Below are 19,313 nucleotides of genomic sequence, written 5' to 3'. Positions count from 1 at the left end.
TCATTTTTAATGAGTTTTATTTATGTTTAATATTTTCTGTATATGTACATAAAGATAATTAAATTTTAGTTCTTTTTATTTACTATTTATATAAAATCTAGTATGACTAACAAACTGTTTAATAATATTGAACAATTTTCAAATAAATATACATTTACTACATTTTCTGGTTTATAAATATTTTCTACTTTTTACAAATTCCCGTTTTCGATATTATTTAACTGATTTAAACTGTTGATCCATTTTATAATAAGTATATTTAAGAAACTATATTTTTTTTTTGTTTTGATTTTTGCTTCGGTTTACAATATTCCAAGTGCCACGATTAATTTTACAGTCGTGCATGCTCGCTGTTGGCATTTTCATTTGATTCGTATACAAGTTTCAACTGTCAAGCGAAACAAACAACCAAACACCCTCACACAACAAGAGAGAGAAAGAGAAAGAGGGAGACAGCGCCAGCGACAAAGGGTATTTGTGGCTCAAGGCCAGTTTAATGGTAGCGCGTCGAGAGAGGGGACAAGTGTCCCTGCCCCTGCCCCCCTCTCCACACACGATTTGCATTTGTTTCGTTTTCGTTATTCTTCTCTTCTCGCGTTTCGCGTCTCTCTCGCTCTCGCTTGTCGCATGTGATGCGACAGGTTGTTCGACTTTGCCATTAGCTTTGCTCTTCCCCCAATATAAAAAAGAAACGCAAATAATTGCATTTGAAATTTTGATAAGCTGTGGCGCTATTTTTAAATTCGAGTTCGAGTGTGTGCAAGACTTAAAATGTATTCGGGCATTACTATAATAGTTGCTGATATGTTAAGTGACTAATAAAACAGAAAAGCAAAAGCACATGTACTTTGCACTTTAACACTTCAGATATGGGATACCATATATAGATACGATATACAGTCACACAGCAATCGATGTATAACAAATTGATATCATGCGAAATTCCAAATTAATGTACACACACTGCTACCGAAATTAAATTATCGACAGGCCTAAGAAGTGACACGCACAATACGAAACGAGTGATTACTGTTATTTATAGCGTATTAATCTATTCAATAACCTTGTGCCTAACAATGGAATGCAACAAAATAATACTTGCAGTTGCAATCTGCTTCGATTATCACTCTCTTAATATGCAAACTGCTTTGTGCTCTTACGCACGCTCTGTGAGAGAGCATTCGAGGTTCGTGCAGTTGCAGTTAGTTTAAGTCACTTGTTTACTTTCTTGTTGCGCCTTCATCAACAACAACAGCAGTCTGTGAACTTTGGACTCTGCGCTGAGCGCTTTTGAAATTGCTGCTGTCTTCGTTTTCAATTCGTCGCAGCGCGCGCTGCAGTCGCAGTCGCTGCCGCAGTCGCAGTCGCAGCACTCAAATAAATAGTAATATGAGAGGCAAACCAGTTTGACTCGCTTTGTTGTAGTTGTTGTGTAGTTTTGATTTTGAATATATTTTACAGCACTTGCTGTTGTTGTTGTTGCTGTTGTTGGGTTTGCTCAGGTTGTCGTTGTTGTTGTTTGTGTTATGCGATGCTCGGCATCTGTGTTTACTTTGACGCTTTTACTTTTATTCAATAGTTTGCTTCACAGTCACCGAGAGCAGTATGTGCACTGCTCACCAGCTCAATTGATAATTCATTTAAATGAACTTTAATTAATATGTACGTGTTTCACTTGACATTGAATTGCGTCGCAGATGCTTGTGCACCTCATTTTCTCTATATGTAAATAATCGCTACAGGTTCTACCACACACACACACACACACACACACACACGCACTTACACACGCACATGCGTGTGATTCTGGCGCGCAATCGTAATCGAAAATCGGAATCGTTTTCAAGCTGCTGCGGTGTTGCTTCACTGCCTGCGTTTGTCTTTCGACTGCGACGTCGGCTTCTTACCACTCAGATTCCTTTTTAGCTGCCCTTTGCTGTTGTGAGGGGGTGAGTTTCGTTTTCGCGGCAGCGCAGTCGAGAGGGCTCCACGCGAAAGAAAGAGCCAATAGATGGCGCTGACAAATGAAGCTTTCGCAAAGCTCAAGCTCAAGCTTGGCTTGTAGTGGTTGCGAACGCAGACAAAAGCACACGCGATAAGCTTAGATTTGACAGCTTAAGCTTTTGGTAGAGCTTTTGATGTTAACCAGCTGTTCGATGGCCAAATATCGACTGTGTGTGAGCGAGAGGGGCGCATGGCGTGCGAGAGCAAGAAGAGGAGAGTTCGACGTCGACGCCGCCAGAGTTCGTAACGAGTTCGTAGTCTACTTTTAGGTGCGTAGCCGCGCGCAACACACGTCTGAAACTCTGAAATTCTCGCTCTCTCTCTCTCTCTGACAAAAACAACCAAATTCCCAATTCCAAAGCAAACGTTGCCCAAAAAAATAACACACACAAAAAAAAAATTACAAAACCGAAGCAACAAAAAAAAAAAAATCAAAAAAAAAATATGAAATGAAAGCGAAAAGAATGGAAAAAATTCTCTGTGTGCTGTGTCATTAGTTCTTGGTTGCTGCTCGTTCGTTTCTGTTCTGTTCATATATATTTTTTTTGTATTTTTTTTTATCGTACTGCCAAGGAAAAAAATGAAGAAATTGTGGAGGAAAAGTGTGGCATAGAGAGCGGCGCGTGCGAGCCAAAAAAAGCAAAGCAAAAAAAAAAAAAAAAAAGGACAAGTTGCAAGGAAGCGAGTCGGCAATTGTTGCATATTTCCTCTGACAACAACTCGAGTCTTCAACATTTTTTTTTACTGTGTATCGCATATGCAAATGTATTACTAAATATATCTATATATTTAATTGTTGTTCTTTTTTTTCTTGTTGTTGTTGTTGTTCTTTTCTTAAACTGCAGTGCGAAAGTGAAGGGTGGAAAACGCGTTAAAAGTAATCAAGAAATTACAAGAAATTACACAAAAAAAAAAAAAGAAAGAAAAGAAAATAAGTAAAAATAAATCCAAAAAAAAAGGAAAAGCGAAATTAAATTAAATGTTGGAAAAAGAAGAGTGAAGACAACGAGACAACAAAATAAAGCAGGAGACGCAGCAGAGACGCGAACAAACATAAACAAAAGTGATAAACAAACAGAGAAAGAAGCAAAAAAAAAAAAAAAACAAACAAACAAGCAAACAAACAAACAGTAAACAGGAAAAACCGAAAGAGCAAAGGCAAGAGGAATACATTATTATTATTATTCACATAAAAAGCAATCAAAAAAAGCAACAGCAACAAAAGGTAATCTCACTATCTCACTCACATTTCTTCTCTCTCTTTCTCTCACTGTCTCTCTCTCTGTCTTGCTCTTGAGCACACAAAGGAGTCGCTTTGAATAAGATTGCGACTCCAAGTCGAGTGCTCTCGCTATTGTGTAATGAAGTTGCGGACCACACGGCGTATACGTTACGCACTGAGCTGAGACGGGGGAGGGGGGAAAAGGCGCCGCGAGTGTGCGGCATAAACACACTTGTAATTGTTATTTGCCCCCCTCCCGCTCCCTCGTTGTTGCCATAATTGAAGAGAGTTCAAACTTTAACTTTAACTTTAGTTGTTTGGCCATTGTAAAAGTTGTTCTTGTTGCTGGCAACTGCAAATGTGTGTCAGTTGCTGCAGTTCCCTCCCCGTCCCCCGGCCCCCCGCTCCTTTGCGCAATTATGTCAGCAAAGAAAAACGACAGCAGCAGTAGCTGCTGCAAAAAAGTGCCCACAACAATTGGTCGTCGTTTTTCAAGTGCAGCCCAAGAGTATGCAACACAAAATGTCTAAAAAGTGTTCTGTGTCGCTGTCGCTGCTGCTGCTGGCGTCGCTGTCGCCGTCGACGTCGCTGCTGCGGTTGCATAAGTGTCAACCACATAGCACGCTTACAGTTTGACAGCCACTGTGGCTCGCGCTTCGCAAACGAAGTTTTGAAGTCATTTTGCGTGGCTTAAAGTTGTCCCAAAAAAAGCAACAAAAAAAAAAAGATGAAATGAAAAGGGGAAAATTTTGACAGCCGCTGGCGACAGCGACGCCAGCGTCGCAGCCAATAAAACGACAAAGTGAAAGGCTGTGTATGTGTGTGAGTGTGTGTGTGTGTGCGTGTGTGTGTGTGCGGTTAGCGAAATGAGAGAATAATAAAACAGGAACTGAAACTGAAAACTACTTAAATATTTAAAGCAATTGCAAAAAAGGGCACTTGTATGTGTGTGTGTGTGTGTGTGTGTGTGTGTGTGTGAGTGACAAACACAATGGCAAAAAGAGGAGAGAGAGAGAGAGAGAGAGAGAAAAAACTCAGTCAAATGACAAGCAAATCTATTGCCGCACAACAACAAAAGTGTCGAAAAGGCAAAGGGAAGGGAATGGTGAAGGGTGGTAAAGGGAGAGGGGAAGGGGGTACCCGCTATGCGCTGTTAACATCTAAAATAAATAAAAATGAAAATTGTGACAGCAACAGCATGTTTGTGTTGTTGTTCACGCATTTTGCCGTCTTTCGTTTTTTTTTTGCGTATAAATTTTATACAATTTTTTGTTGCCTGCTTTCAGGCGCAATTTTGCAGCACGAAAATCTGTTTTATTTTGCTGTTGTTGCGACTGCCTTTTTGCATATTTAATATGACAAATCGTAAATGCGATTTGTGTGTGCTAAGTGTGTGTGTGTGCGAGTGTGTGTGTGTGTGTGCGACAGTTGTTGTGCCTAATGAAGTGTAGCCCACGCTTATTGCTTGACTGAATATGTCAAGCTTTCGCTCTTGCTTGCTCTCCCTCTCCCTCTCTCTCTCTCTCGCTCTCTCACTCAACCTCTTGCTTTCTCTCTATAGGGGAAAACATGTTTATTTATTGCATAACCAAGCGACAAAGCCAAAGCTAGCGACGAGCTGTCCCATCCGAAATCGAAATCTAAATCAAAATCAGAATCAAAATCAAAAGCCACAACCCAAAGCCAATCAATCAGTTCCCTTTGCTCCCCTCCGTTTTGCTTTTTATTTGTGCATTCATCTTGGATGACTGTGCGGAAAGCTGGCTTACCACAGGTGCGCGCCACATGCAACATCATCAGCACAACTTGCCACAACAAGCAGCTGCTGCTGCTCACAACATCTGCTGAGAAAATTCCAACACACACACATTCTCACATTCTCTCAACACACACACTTTGAACCCCTTTTGCTGGAATCTCTAGAGTCTGGAGTCTGAGGAGTTGAAGTTTTGATTGCATTCATTCTCACTGCAAGTTTACAAGTTTATTTATTGTTTTTTAATCGCTTCGCAACACTTAAATTTTTCATTGAAAACTATGCAAATTCTTGCTATAAGAATCAGTTTTTATTTTTGTTTCTTTTAGCATATTCATAAAGTTTTATTATTATTATTATAATTTCTTTTTTTTATCAAAAGAATTTTATTTATTTTGCTTTAAAGCAAATTAAAAAGTAGCTGAGTTTAGAATTTTAAGCGTATATTTTTAATGCTATCAATTTCGATTTGAAAGCGAAACATTCTTTATTAGTTTTTGTACGAAGCTAAGCTAAATATTTGTGCAAAAATATAGAAATCTTTCGTCATTAATATTCATTTTAAGCTGTGATGTTTTAGAACTTTCTTCATTTGTTTGTTCAACAAAATTGGCTTTTACTTACTATATGTTGAAATTGTGACGAGAGTTCGAATTTATTTGATATTTTAATTTGTTGAAATTACAACCATTTTAAAGCGAATTGAAGCGCGATTAAGAATTCAATTTTAAGCATATATTTCTCATGTGAAATACTCTTTCTTGGTTTTGGTAATAAGGTTGCTAAATATTTAAGCACTTTAGATAAAAAAGAAATGTATAAAAATCGTTCTTAATATCGTCATTAATATGCATCTCAAACTGTAATCTTTTGGTATTATTTTCTTACATTGTTAACAAATGCAAGTAAGAAAGTCGAGTGTACGCGACTGTGAGATATCCGGTACGCATTTACCATATTCATAAAATATACCAAAAATATGCCATATAAATACTAAAATATACCAAATCATGCACTTGGTATACCGATGTTGAAATATACGTATATGGTACGCATTTACAATATTCATAAAATATACCAAAAATATACCATATAAATACTAATATATACCAAATCATGTACTTGGTATACCGATATTGAAATACACGTATACTTAAAATATGTTATAAAATACCAAATATATATTAAATTGTCATATTCTTAAAATATACCACAAAATACTAAAATATACCAAAGTTTATAATTGGTACATCTATATAGCACTACGTTCATTAATGTAACTTTTACTATTTTCATCTGACAACCAAATTTATCCTAAATACCATAGATATTATTATTTGTATCAAAATCAAGCTTCATAATTGGGTTTGTTATTCGAGTTTAATCGAAACAAACTTGATCTGTGTGTCTCTGAGATTTAGATGTTCATATGGACGGACAGACAGACAGACGGCCATAGCTATATAGTTTCGTTGATCAAGAATATATATACTTTAAAGTGTTGGAGTTGATTTCTTCTGCCTATTACATACATTTCCTATGGGTAGCAGGTATAAAAAGATTTTTTTTTTTGATGTTGAATTGCGGTCGAATTTGCAGTTTGGAATGCGCTTAGCAAACTGTTGTTTCTTGAAATGAAATAAATTTAGAGAAATCTTTCGTCAGTAATATACATTTAAAACTCGGATGTTTTGAGATTATTTTCATTTCTTTTTTCGGATTCATAACTTATAATAAAAACTTTAATATTGTATTCTTTTTATGATGAATTGCTGGCGAATTCGCAGCTCGGATTAGGTTTGGTCAGCTGTTGTTTGTGGTAAAAAATTAATATATAGAAATCTTTTGGCATTAATATGCATTTGAAACTGTAATGTTTTGCTGTTATTTTTTTTTTTTTGCATTCTTCACTTATCAACAAATAGTTTCTTGTTTTGATGTTGAATTGCTGGCGATTTCGCAGCTTGGAATGCGCTTGGTAAGCAGTTGTTTGTGATATGAAGGAAGTATAAAGAAATCGTTTGGCATTAATATGCATTTGAAACTGTGATGTGTTGCTGTTAGTTTAGTTTCTTGTTTTAATGTTGAATTGCTGGCGATTTCGTAGCTTGGAATACGCTTGGCCAGCATTTGTTTGTGACATAAAATGAATGCATAGAAATCTGCATTTAAAACTCTGACGTTTTCATTTCTTTTTTTGAATTCATCACTTATGGAAGCGACAATAGAATTGTCTTCTTCAGATGTCGAACTGTTGGCGATTTCGCAGTTTGGAATGCGCTTGACCAGCTGTTGTTTGTGACATAAAATGAATATATAGAAATCTTTCGTGAGTAATATACATTTAAAACTCTGACGTTTTGATATTGTCTTCTTCAGATGTCGAACTGTTGGCGATTTCGCAGCTTGGAATGCGTTTGGCCAGCTGTTGTTTTGTGGCCCACCACGAAATTGTCTCAAAAAAATAATCAATTGCCACTGGGCTCATTTCTATTGCCATTGCATGATTGGCTCTCTTCTCCCCCTCTTCCCTCTTTCCTCTTTCCACTTTCCACTCTCTGCTCTGTGTTTTTGTCTTTATCCGCTGGTCACATGCAAAGGGAAGGCCGTGTGCCTTCCGTTTCCGTTCCATCAGCGGTAACGGTAACGGTAACGGTAACTGACTGCGCCGGCTACTTCCTGCTTCCAGAGAAGGCTTTAACTGCTTTATTTCTTTTCCCTTTCGGTGTTTTTTTTTTATTTTTTTATTGCATGCAATTCGCTGCAGCAACAAAAACATTTGTCAATGTGCTTAGCTTAGAAGGGGAGCAGGGTTTGGTGAGGAGAGGGGAAGAGAGAGGGGGATCATCATTACCACCTGCTGACCTCCGTTTTGGCATGTCCTGAGCTCGCCTGTTCTCTGCTCTCTGCTCTCTGCTCTGTGCTCTGTGTGTTGTCCTTGTCCTCGTTGACCTTGTGTCAAGTGCTGCTTGGGCTAAAGATATCCATTGAGGCTGCCCGCTACCCGCTGCCCGTTGCCCGCTGCCAGCGCTGCCTGTATCAAAACAAGTTTATTAACAGTCCGTCTCGCTCATTCGCAGTTTGCGAGTTGATTTTATTGCTCCCAAGCGAGCAGCGACCAACGAGAAAGACAAGACATGTGAGCACTCACTGAGAGATCGACGACTGTCAAACTGTGCGACTGTGCGACAGTTTGAGCAGCGCTGCGCCGCCTTGTCGCCTATTTCTCGTAGCATACTTTTCAGCGCTCGGTCAAGCACGTGCGCAATATGTAAATTTTTTTTCCGTTTTCGTTTCGACTGCTGCTGCTGCCTTTTGCTCTTTTTTTTTTGCTTGATGTTGTTTTTATGTAAATGTGTGTGTGCGAGTGTGTGTGTGTGTGTGTGTGCCCCTAAGCAGCTTGTACGCTCACATGCGCTCGCTTGCTCATTGCTTTTAATAGCCAACAACACGCTACGCATTAATTTATGACTTTCATGTTGTTGTTCTTGTTGTTGTTGTTGTTGGTTGCGAGTGGAAGTGGGGAAGTTGTAGGCACTGTTTGGGCATGAACAGTCAAGAGGGTAGAGAGAAGGGAGAGAAGGGGTGGGGAGGGGCGACGCTTGCTTGGTATGTGCGACAGGCAAAGCTTTTAACAGACTCGGCAAATGCGCGCATTACAGCTTGAGTATAATTAAAAATTAAAGTCGAGTCGAGTCGAGAGGCGAGAGTTGAGTGGCGAGAGGCGAGGGGCGAGTCAGAGCTGTTGGAGTCCAGTGCATGCTCAACTGTAGACGCCATGCTGTCGTCTGCCCAAAAGTCGCAGCATACTTTTCGGCTGTCGCTGTAAAAACTATTACACTCATTGTTGCCCAGCTTTGTACGTGTGTGAATGTGTATTGTGTGTGTTGGCTGTGGGCTGTGGGCGTGGCAGAAGGCGTTCTTTGCGTTGCTTTCTTTCCTTCATTGTCGTTGTTTTTGTTTCGTTGCCCCGATTTGTCGTGTTTCTTGGCTCTGCTTTGGCCTATTGTGTGTTTTGCATGTGAGTAAGAGTGTGCTTATGTGTGTGTGTGTATGTGTGTGTGCTGGTGTGTGTGTGTGTGTGTTGCTCACTATGTCAATATTTTTTGGCGTGAGCCCTTGCTTTTAGCCACATGACAAGTAAATGTGGCAGCCAACAGCAGGCAGCTCAAATATATAAAACAAAGAACAAATTGCCCAGTCGAAGAAGACGAAGAAGTCAAAGTCGAAGACGAAGTCGAAGTCGAAGTCGTAGTCGCAATCTTTTCTCTCTGCTTTCCCAGCTTCAAGACAATGTGCTAAAGTTCCGTCCTAACTTTGTTGTTGTATCTGTTGTTGTTTCTATTGCGATAGATTTTTATTTGTTGTTTGTGTTGCGCGTCGCGTCGCGTAGCGCAATCGAAAAGGTTTTTATGACACAATTTCCTTTTGTTGCCATTTGCCTTTGCTTCTTCTCTCCTTTTGTCTTCTTGGCACACTTTCGATTTTCGATTTGGGATTTGCGTGATTCGACGGGGGCGAGAGCCATTTGTGACTTGGGTGTTTTTCTTGTTGTTGCTGTTGTTGTTGTTGCTGTTGTTGTTGTTGCTGTTGTTGACTGAGTCACAAAGCGCCGACGACGACGTTAGAACTTCAAACGCCAAAAATCGAAATGGACGCCAACTTGACGTGGCTGCTGCTGCTGTTGCTGCTGTTGCTGCTATTTTTAGTGCAAAACTGGGGCGGCGTCAAGTGTGTGGGCGTGGCTGTTGCTTAGACTGACTCAAGGATACGCGCACACAAAAACGGAATGTGTCGTCGCTGGTCCAAAAGTGTGCAAAGAAGTTGCATGCCAGCAAAACGAAACGAAACCAAACGAAACGAAACTGAGCTCAAAATTATGTGTTGCATACTTACGTGCGCTGCGCTGACCTTGCTGCAACAACAACAACAACAACAACAATATCAAACAAACAAGTGAGAAAACTACTGTCGAGTGTGCTCGACTGTCAGATGTGTGCTATCCATTGTTAATGAAAGCAATGTATTATATATTATATTTAAAATATATCAAATTAGTATACCACAACATACCAAAAATATACCAAATATACCATGCTTGGTATATTTATTTAATACCACAACTACAGTCGAGTGTGCTCGATTGTGTGCTATCCATTGTTAATACAAACAAAACAGTTCGGTATTATATTTAAAATATACCAAATTAATGTACCACAAAAATACTAAAAAATATACCAAAGTCTTTATAGTACACCTCATTCATTCAAAATATTCCAAATTAATGTTCCCCAAAAATACTAAATATATATCAAAAGCTATATTTGGTATATTAATATAGTACCAAATAACAATAATAAAACAAATACAAAAGCTTACATTTGGAATAATATACCACAAAAATACTAAAAATATACCAAAAGCTTTTTAGTACATCAATATAATATTACATTCCAAATATACTAAATTTATATACCCCAAAAATACTAAATATGTATCAAAGGCTATATTTGGTATATTAATATAGAACCACATTCAAAATACACCAAATACCGCAATAACAATACAAAATACAAAAGCTTACATTTGGTATTATGATATAGTACTACATACAGTCAAAATATATATCAAGTATACGAAATATACCAGATTGCCAGCTAAAGCCACTAAGAGCCTTAGTAAGTTGGCGATTTCTTAAATATCTTCTACAAATTTTTCAATCAACTGTCCGATATAAACTCAATAAAACAAAACAGTATTATAATTTAAATATACTAAAATGATACACCTTGAAACATGCTGAAATATACCAAAATATGTGTTAGGTATGTTGGTATAATAGTTTCTTATGGTATTTTGCTTTGACAGCACAAACAAATTTTAGAGCCATATCTTATTTCTCTGAGATCTAGGCTCAAAGGTATAACACCCTTCTTCTACCCTATGAGTAGGGGGGTATTAAAAAGAGAAGAGGAGACAAGCAGAGCTGCATGTGTTTGTGTTTTTTTTATTGCTCTGCACGTTTTGGGGCACAGTTCTAATTGGATAGGCAGCAAGAAACGAACGGACAGAGAGCAGGCAAATCGATAAGAAGACGCATCGAATCGAATCGTATTGAATCGTATTGAATCGTGAATCGCATCGTTGCGTGCAGCCAAGCGAACTGACCTCCCTCCTCTGCCCTGGCCGAAAAAAAAAGAAAGCTGATAAGCCGCCGCAACAATAAAATCAAATCAAATCAAGTCAAATCACGTGCCCAGTTCCCTTCCCCTGGCTCTCCCGCTCCCTTCAACGATTAATGTGGCAATGTGCGAATTTGTGAATGCGCGAATGGTCAGCTCCAGTTGCTTTAGTTCCCATTGAGCTAAATGCAGCCGCAGTTCAGTTCAGTTCGATTCGATTCGATTCGAATTGCTTCTTAAAATAGATTGATTGATTTATGAGTCGTTCATAGAAATCGCTGCGGCATGAACTGAATGACGATGTGATTGATACCCATGCTGCGTGATCAAATGCCGTTACACCCCCCCCCTCCCCACCATCTTTTCCATCTTTCCATGTTTCCCATCCACATATAGGGGACATCCTTAAGTGCTTTACTGCTGGGGGCAACTCAATAAATTTACTGCTCTCCATTTATTACTCCCAATTAGGCGAAATATCAATAACTGCAGACAAGCCAGCGTTTGGCTTTTGATATATGATTTTTCACATTAAATTTTCTTGTCAAGTTTTTTTAGATTTTCTATTATTTTTGCTTAGACAACGCGATACAAATACTTGACTTTTTAATGCAATTTCCTCAGTCGTAGAAAACACATTTTTCTATAACATTTTGAGTCTAAGTTTCTTTAGAATTTCTGTTACTTTTACTTAGGCAACTTGCATTTAGTTTTTATAGTCGAAGAACTCATTCTTCTGATTTGCAGAGTCTTAGTTTTTTTTGAGAAATTTTAAAGAATTTTCCTCAGTCGTAGACATTTCTTCCCAAACATTTTGAGTCTTAGTTTCCTCACTTTTGCTTAGGTTACTCGCTGGTAATTTCAGTTCTTTTACCATTTCTATTATCTTTCCTTCAGCAACTTTCTTATAATTTCTACACTTTTCAATGTCTTTCTTATTTTCAGTTCATTTCGATTTTCTCTTAATTTTTTCATAAGCAACTCGCTTTAAATTTCTTTAGTTGTAGAATTCTTTCCTCTGATTTGCTAAGTCTTAGTTTTTTTTTTTTAGAATTTTTAAGGAACTTTTCTCAGTCATAGAAGAATTCTTTCTCACATTCTGAGTCTTAGATTCTTTGAGGATTTTCTATTACTTTTGCGTAGGCAACTTTGACTTTCTGAGTCTTCGTTTTATTTATAATTTTTCTATTACTTTTGCTGAAGCAACTCGCTTTCAATTTCAATACTTTTAAAGACATTTTCTTGTGCTTTAGAAGAATTCTTTTTCATAACATTTTGAGTCTTAGTTTATTTAGATTTTACAATACTTTTGTTTAAGCAACTCGCCTTAATTTTCTATGCTTTTTAAGAAATTTTTCTCAGTTGTAGAATTCCTTCCCCTGACTTTCTTAATCTGACTTCAGCTTGAAGCGCTTTAGATCAAATCCTTTTAAGCTCAGGACTTGCAAAACTGCGGTTAAGCTACTAAATAAAAATAGTGATTGCTTCAGAGCTCTCTCGCTCTCTCTCTCTCTCTCTCTGTCGTTCTTTCTCTGTCTCTCCCTTTAACTTAACCTAAACCTGAGCCATGTGTGAGGAGGCGAGTGTTGGGCTTCGCTCTGTGACGCGAATCCGTTTGCACTCTTCGTTTCTGATTAATCAAATGTCTGGCCTACTTAGCTGAAAGCCCAAGGCGGTTTCAAGCACGCAAATGTCTCTGCCCGCCCCTTGCCCCTCAGCCCCTCGCCCACTCCTCTGCATAGTCAACTGCCAACTGCCAACTGCCGAGCGACTGTTGACTTGGCACAATCAAGGTTAAGCATATGCATGCAGTACTCTCTCTCTCTCTCTCTCTCTCTCTCTCTCTTTCTATATAGTTAAGGCCCACACACACACACACACACACACAAACGTGGCTCATAAAATACAAAACAAAAACTACATGCTTTGGCTGTATACATTTACAAGCAAATACACTGAGCCAAAATCAACGATCTCCAAATGTGATTAAAAGAGAATTTAGAGTTTCCTCATACACTACTTCATATAGAGTTTCTAAATGAAAAAACTCAATATATTGCATTCAAAGACGTTTCTTTATTACGTTGCACATAAATGATAATATTTACAATTAAATACACTGAGAGAAAGTCAGAGAATTGAGTTTTTAAATTAAAATGTTGCATTTATTACAATTAGTATCAAGTACACTGAAAGATTTCAAAAATAGTTTCTAACTTTATCCAGTCAAGTACGATAAATAAATGTTTATAATTCGTTGGACAATAAAGAGAATATTTATAATGAAATACACTGAGAGAAATTTGATGTTTTCTTCCATGATTTTAAGAGGAGCTTCGAGACTAGAGAAGTGCACTTTTTTCTGTCAATTATAGATGTATTTTAGAATTTGATCAGTATATTTCGTACTCTATGGTATATTAAATGAAATAGTATATTGATACATTGAATATAGGCTGCGGAATATTTTTGTATTCTTTCAGTACCCTATGGTATATTTTTAATGCAATGGTATGTCGATATACTGAATATAGCTTTCGATATATTTTAGTAATTTTGAGTAATTTTATATTTATATATATATTTATTTATATATATTTTGAATGTAATATTATATCGATATACCAAGTGTAGCTTACGACATATTTCTATATTTTTAACAGTAAAAGTTGAATATAATAGTATATTAATATACCGAATATGTAAAACTAACATATTTTTTTTTTTAGTATTTTTTAGTATATTTTTCTTTAAAAAAAATATGTAGCGAGTATCTCACAGTCGAGCAAAATCGTAGCTTTCTTAGTTCTTAAGAAGTGAAGAAGAAGAAAGTTGAAGAATTAAAGTTCTCAAGAAGATTAAAATGTTCTATGCATAAAATATGTATGTATTTAATATTCATTATCTTAGTTTATTAATATTTTATTATATTCTACTATTCTACAAGCAAATTATTATTAATTCCGATCAAGTACACTATTTAATAGAAATAACTAAACGAATCAAATTAATCGAGTGCAACTTTAATTTGAAAGAATGTTTGAATTCAAATGCATATTTATAATTATGGTTACCCAATTATAAAACTGCACTTGAGAGACTTTAAATTCCACTTCTCTGATTCACTTTCTCTGTGTGTAAATGCAGAATAACTAGAAGGACAATGAGGAGGAGGCAAAGGTTCCTTTGAGGGGGTTTTGGGCTTTTGCTTGGCCAGGAAAATGTCAATCAATTAGGGCTAAGGCTAGCGGACCGGATTGCGACCCTAACTACGGACTGAGAGTTGAGAGTTGAGAGACGGAGAGCTGAAGTCGAAGTGGAAGTGGAAGTAGAATTCGAAGCCAAAGGCGAGGTGAGAGTTGAACTCTTGCATTGAGTTGGGGAATGCTGAGAACTGAAGCCAAATCCAAGGCAAGGCAGACAGCTCACTTCGATATGAATGGATGCTGGTTGCCTGTACCTCCCCCCCGCCCCCACCTGTTTCCCTTCTCGCCCCTCCGCAACGTTCTTGCTCGACATCTCTAGAGACGAATCATAATACATTCGTTTAGGCGCAGGCACGCCCTCAGAAGCGAGGCATTCATTGTCTCTGAGAGGTCTTTGTTTTGGTGAGCGCTGTGTTTGTGTTTGTGTAATTGTTGCAACAATTGTGTGTATGTGGCATGTGGCATGTGGCTGGGTCAAAGAGGGAACAGAGCGGGCAAAGCCAAAGCAAATAAGCAAAACATATTATGTAGTACGTGTATTTGTATTTATATTCGTATTTGTATTTATATTTGTATTCGCATTCGTATTTGTGTGTGTTTGTGTGTTTGTGTTTGTACAACTCATGCTACCAGCAATGCCACAACAGCAACAACAACAACTGTGTTGTTCTTGTTACAAGCAACAACAACAATTGTTGCCTGTGGAGCTTTTGGTTAGCGCAGCAAAAAAAAAAACGAAAACGAAAACACAAACAGAGAGTCCTTCTTTAGGGGGGAAAGTGAAGAGAGAGAGAGAGAGGGAGAGCGCTGTAAAATATATGTTATTGTTGCGGCTTGTTGCACATGCACAACTGCAGAGATTACCAACGCGTTGCATGCCCCCTTTCCCCTTTTCCCCCTCTCCCTTAGCATTTAATTAAATGTCACAAACATTCTTCGTTCGCTTCCTTCACCTGAAGCAAGGGGCAAAGAGGCAAAGGACAATCAGGTCAATTAGTAAAGCTAAGCTAACAAATGCAACGACTCAACTCAACTTAACTCAACTCTACTCTCCACTCAAATCTCTTTAAGAATAATGTGCAATGTGAATTGAGAATTGAGAGAGAATTCTTCAGCGTCGCACCTTGGCAGCAATTTCAACTGCTGCCTGAAATTGCCTTCAAAAATTGTGACTTTTAAACGACGGCACAAAACTAGCAAAATGGCAACGGAAGAGCTTTATAAATTTTTAACCAGCTGGCAAAGCGTTAAAGTAGCCAAAAAGGCTGTGGAAGCAGTTCCAGATAGCACCAAAAAGATGTTCATCAGGGATGAGAGAAGGGAGTGGGGAAAGGGAAAGGGAGATTGAAGGGTCTTGGCAAATACGAGAATAGTTCGAGTTCGAGTCTGAGTTCGAGGAAAACGAGATGTTGCCTGTTGCCTGCTTCATTTACTTGATGACACCGTCTCATAAATAATGCTCGAGCTCTATTAATATTTGAAATCCAACGGAAATTAAATGTGTGCAGCATATGAAAAAACGAAGAAGAAGACGACGCAGCAGCAGGACGAAAAACGAAGCGAACTTTTGCACAACTCGATTAAGTTTCGTTGCAAGTGGCTGAAAACTGAAGCGATCGCCAGCTGAAAAAAATAAAGTCAGAGAAGTGAAATAGAAAATAAAAGGAAGCAAAGTTTAGAAATTGTGTAAGGATACAAAGCGAAGCGAAAGAGAAAGCTTCAGTTGAGTGGGAGACGAGCGCTACTCATTTTTAATAAACTAAAAGTTATACTAACAGCATTTCAGTATTATTACTAAAATATACTTAATCAAGATATACCAAAAATATACTTAAATAAAGCGAAATGAAATGGGCAACAAACAGAATAATAAATTATAATTTTTATTTGAAATTGTATTAAATATTCCTAAAATATACCAAATGAATATGCCAAAAAAAAATACTTAAATACAGCGAAATGAAATAGGCAACAAACAATTAAGCAAAACTTACTTAAAAGTAGTTGGCAAGCATATATAAATTATAGTTTCTATTTAAAATTGTATTATATTTTCCTAAAATATACCAAATTAATATACCAAAAATACTCAAATATACCAAAAAAGGAACTCTTATAGAAGAAATTGAAATAAGCAAAAAGAGCTAAGTATATAAATTATAGTTTTCATTTAAAATTGTAGTATATTTTCCTAAAATATACCAAATTAATATGCCAAAAATACTCAAATATACCAAAAAAGAACTATTATAGAAGAAATTGAAATAAGCAAAAAAGAGTTAAGTAAAAAGTGTATGAAGGGAATTAGTTGAATTCAATAAATTATAATTATAAACTAAACTTGTATTATTTTTCCTCCAAATATACCAATATAATATACCGAACTAATACAAAATTATACCGAAAAAGAACTTTCATAGAAGAAACTAAAATTTGCAACAAAGAGTTAAGTAAAATGTATTTGAAATGAACTAGTTGTCATCGATAAATTACAATTTTTTATTTAAATTTTATTATAATTGTAAAAAAAATATATGTTGGGAAAATAATTTAGCTGAGAATTTGATTTCATAAGCATAAGATATGCAATAATGAATTTCAAAAGAGATTTTCTATACTTTGAAATTATTTGTTCAGCACATTAGATTTCATTTTTTAATAAATTAATATTCAGAAAAAATACAAAAATATACCGAAGAAGAAAATAAAAAAGAAAATAAAGTATAGTCTAATATTATAGCAAAAAAAAAACTATAAAAAAGCGATCATAACTTAAGTTTGAAGAAGAGAATAAAAATGAGTATGAAAAGCAAGACTTAAATATTGAAAGACTTCGATTGAACAAATCTTTGATATGCTCAATGTGATGAATGGGAGAGGGAGTTAGGAGTAAGAAGAAGAGCGAGAACGAAAGAGAGCGAGAGAGAGAGAGAGAGAGAGAGAGAGAGTGCAATTTGTAGCCCATTTGAACACTTGACCTTGCCACTCGTGTTAATTTTTATGACGTACTTTAAGTGAGCCATAAAATACATGCAGAAAAAAGGAAGAAAAGCGAACGGACGAAGCTCGCCAAAAAAGGGGTGACAAGCAGGAGGGGAGTGGTGGGAGGAGGGAGGGAGGGGAGAAGACAGTGGCTTATCGCAGTAACAAATTAAAATGTATGACCAACCCGTTGTGGACTGACAAAAGGTGTCGCCAGAACAGCAGCAGCAGGCAGCAGGCAGAAGGCAGGCAGGCGAGTAAGTGGCATGTGGCAAGTGGCAAGTGGCATGTAGCATGTGGCATGTGGGGCAAGGTGACAAGACGAGAAGAGAGAGAGAGAGAGAGAGGGAGAGAGGAAAAAGCCAAACATTGACGCGTTGCCATCGCCAACGACATGCGGTCGGTCATTCGGTCGCCAAACGACGTCGACGTCAACGTCAAAGCCAAAGTAGTTGTGGTCCCATCCAACACATCCTTTCCCCTCTCCCTCCCGCCCTTCTTCTTCTCACTCTTACTCTGTGTGTGTGTGACAAGTTTTGTGCCCGCTGGGAGTTGAGCGGAGGGTAAAAGAAATGGGCACAGTTTTGCGCTTGCTTGATTTAAAATGCATGTGCAGGTGACCTGGCAACATGTAGATCCATTCAGTTAATCCACCTGCCACCCCTCCCTTCTCCCCCCCCTCTCCACACTCTGGTGACTGCTTAAAATATTGACGAAATTCTGACAAGCCTTAAAATATTGACGAATTTCTGACAAGCCGAGACCAACATAATCATACGCCCCGTTGCCATTTGCTCTGACGTCAGCGTCGAACATGTTTGTTTGCCAACAGCTCTCTCTCTCTCTCCCCTCTCCCCTCTCTCTATCTGTGTCTCTGCTTATCCCTAATTGAGTCACATAATAGCCTAAATCTGAACGATTAACTTGCACTATTGACAACTTTTTGTGTGCACTCCGCTTTCCTTTCTTTCGCTCTTTTCTGGGTCAGCTTCAGCTTCAGCTTTTCTCCTATTTCTCTAGCTCTTAGACAGTTTGTTTTTAGTCAGCTTCAGTGTGCACAGCGAGAAAAACAAAACGACAAGATTAAAGCTTTTCACCGAAAAAAAATGTTGAAAAGCTAATCTTGAAATTTTAATTGAAGATTTCTTCGACTTACAACGAGAAAACGCAGCTTGCAAACATTTTTGGCTTAAGAATTTTCGTTATGCAATCATAATTTGTAATCCTAAACTCGAATTTTAATCTTAAGTAAGAATTTTTTAATTTGAAAAATAATTTTTCAAGCGACTGCTAAACGATTTGTTGCAAAAAGCAAAAGTTTTTTTTATGGTTCTAAAAAATAGAATTTTTGTATTTTCCTTTCAATTCTTAACTAAAGGAAAAAACCTTTTAGATTTGAATAAAAAAATGTACAAATTTTAATTGTTGTATTCTCACTTCACATTTGAAATTTCAAATTTTGTTTTTTATTAAGAAACAATTTTACATAGTAAAATTTTGAATTTATGTTTGATAACTTTTTTATTTAAATTTACAATCTTCAATTTTTATTGTGTTCTCGCTTAATATTTAATATCTTAAATTAGTTTTTTATTTTCCAAATTTTAATTATCAATTTTACAAATTTCTTTTCATTTCACATATGAATTTTAAAATTTGTATTTTTTCTGATTTTGAACGAATATTTTTACAAATTTTAATTCATTTATATTTTCACACCTCTGAATTTATAAATTTTTTTTTTTTATAATTTTTTTCTAATTTTCCTTTTCATTTGAATTGTAAACTTTACTTTAAAAAATCAATTTTTTACTTTTCAAATGCTGTGTTTTCACTTTTTCACATTTGAAGTCTCAAATTTGTTCTTGTTTTTAATATTTAAACTTACACTTGCAAATTTCAATTGTTTTTATATTTTCGTTTCATATTTGAATTTTCAAATTTGTTTATTTTCTTAGGTT

General features: G+C 36.8%; 2 protein-coding genes across 2 annotated transcripts in view; one reads left to right on the top strand and one right to left on the bottom strand.

The window, feature by feature from the left end:
- Positions 1 to 19,313, bottom strand: part of LOC132795887 (glucose dehydrogenase [FAD, quinone]-like) — a 130,644-nt gene that overhangs the window by 45,445 nt on the left and 65,886 nt on the right. The window lies entirely within an intron of this gene.
- Positions 2,287 to 19,313, top strand: part of LOC132795886 (potassium voltage-gated channel protein eag) — an 85,401-nt gene continuing 68,374 nt past the window's right edge. The window contains 1 exon segment of the mRNA XM_060806824.1: positions 2,287 to 3,229. The gene's annotated coding sequence lies outside the window, so the exon portion shown is untranslated.

The sequence above is a fragment of the Drosophila nasuta genome, chromosome X (genome assembly GCF_023558535.2).
Source record: "Drosophila nasuta strain 15112-1781.00 chromosome X, ASM2355853v1, whole genome shotgun sequence".
Classification (NCBI taxonomy): domain Eukaryota; kingdom Metazoa; phylum Arthropoda; class Insecta; order Diptera; family Drosophilidae; genus Drosophila; species Drosophila nasuta.
The sequence above is the reverse complement of the archived record's forward strand: the minus strand, read 5'-3'. Positions and strand labels throughout refer to the sequence as shown.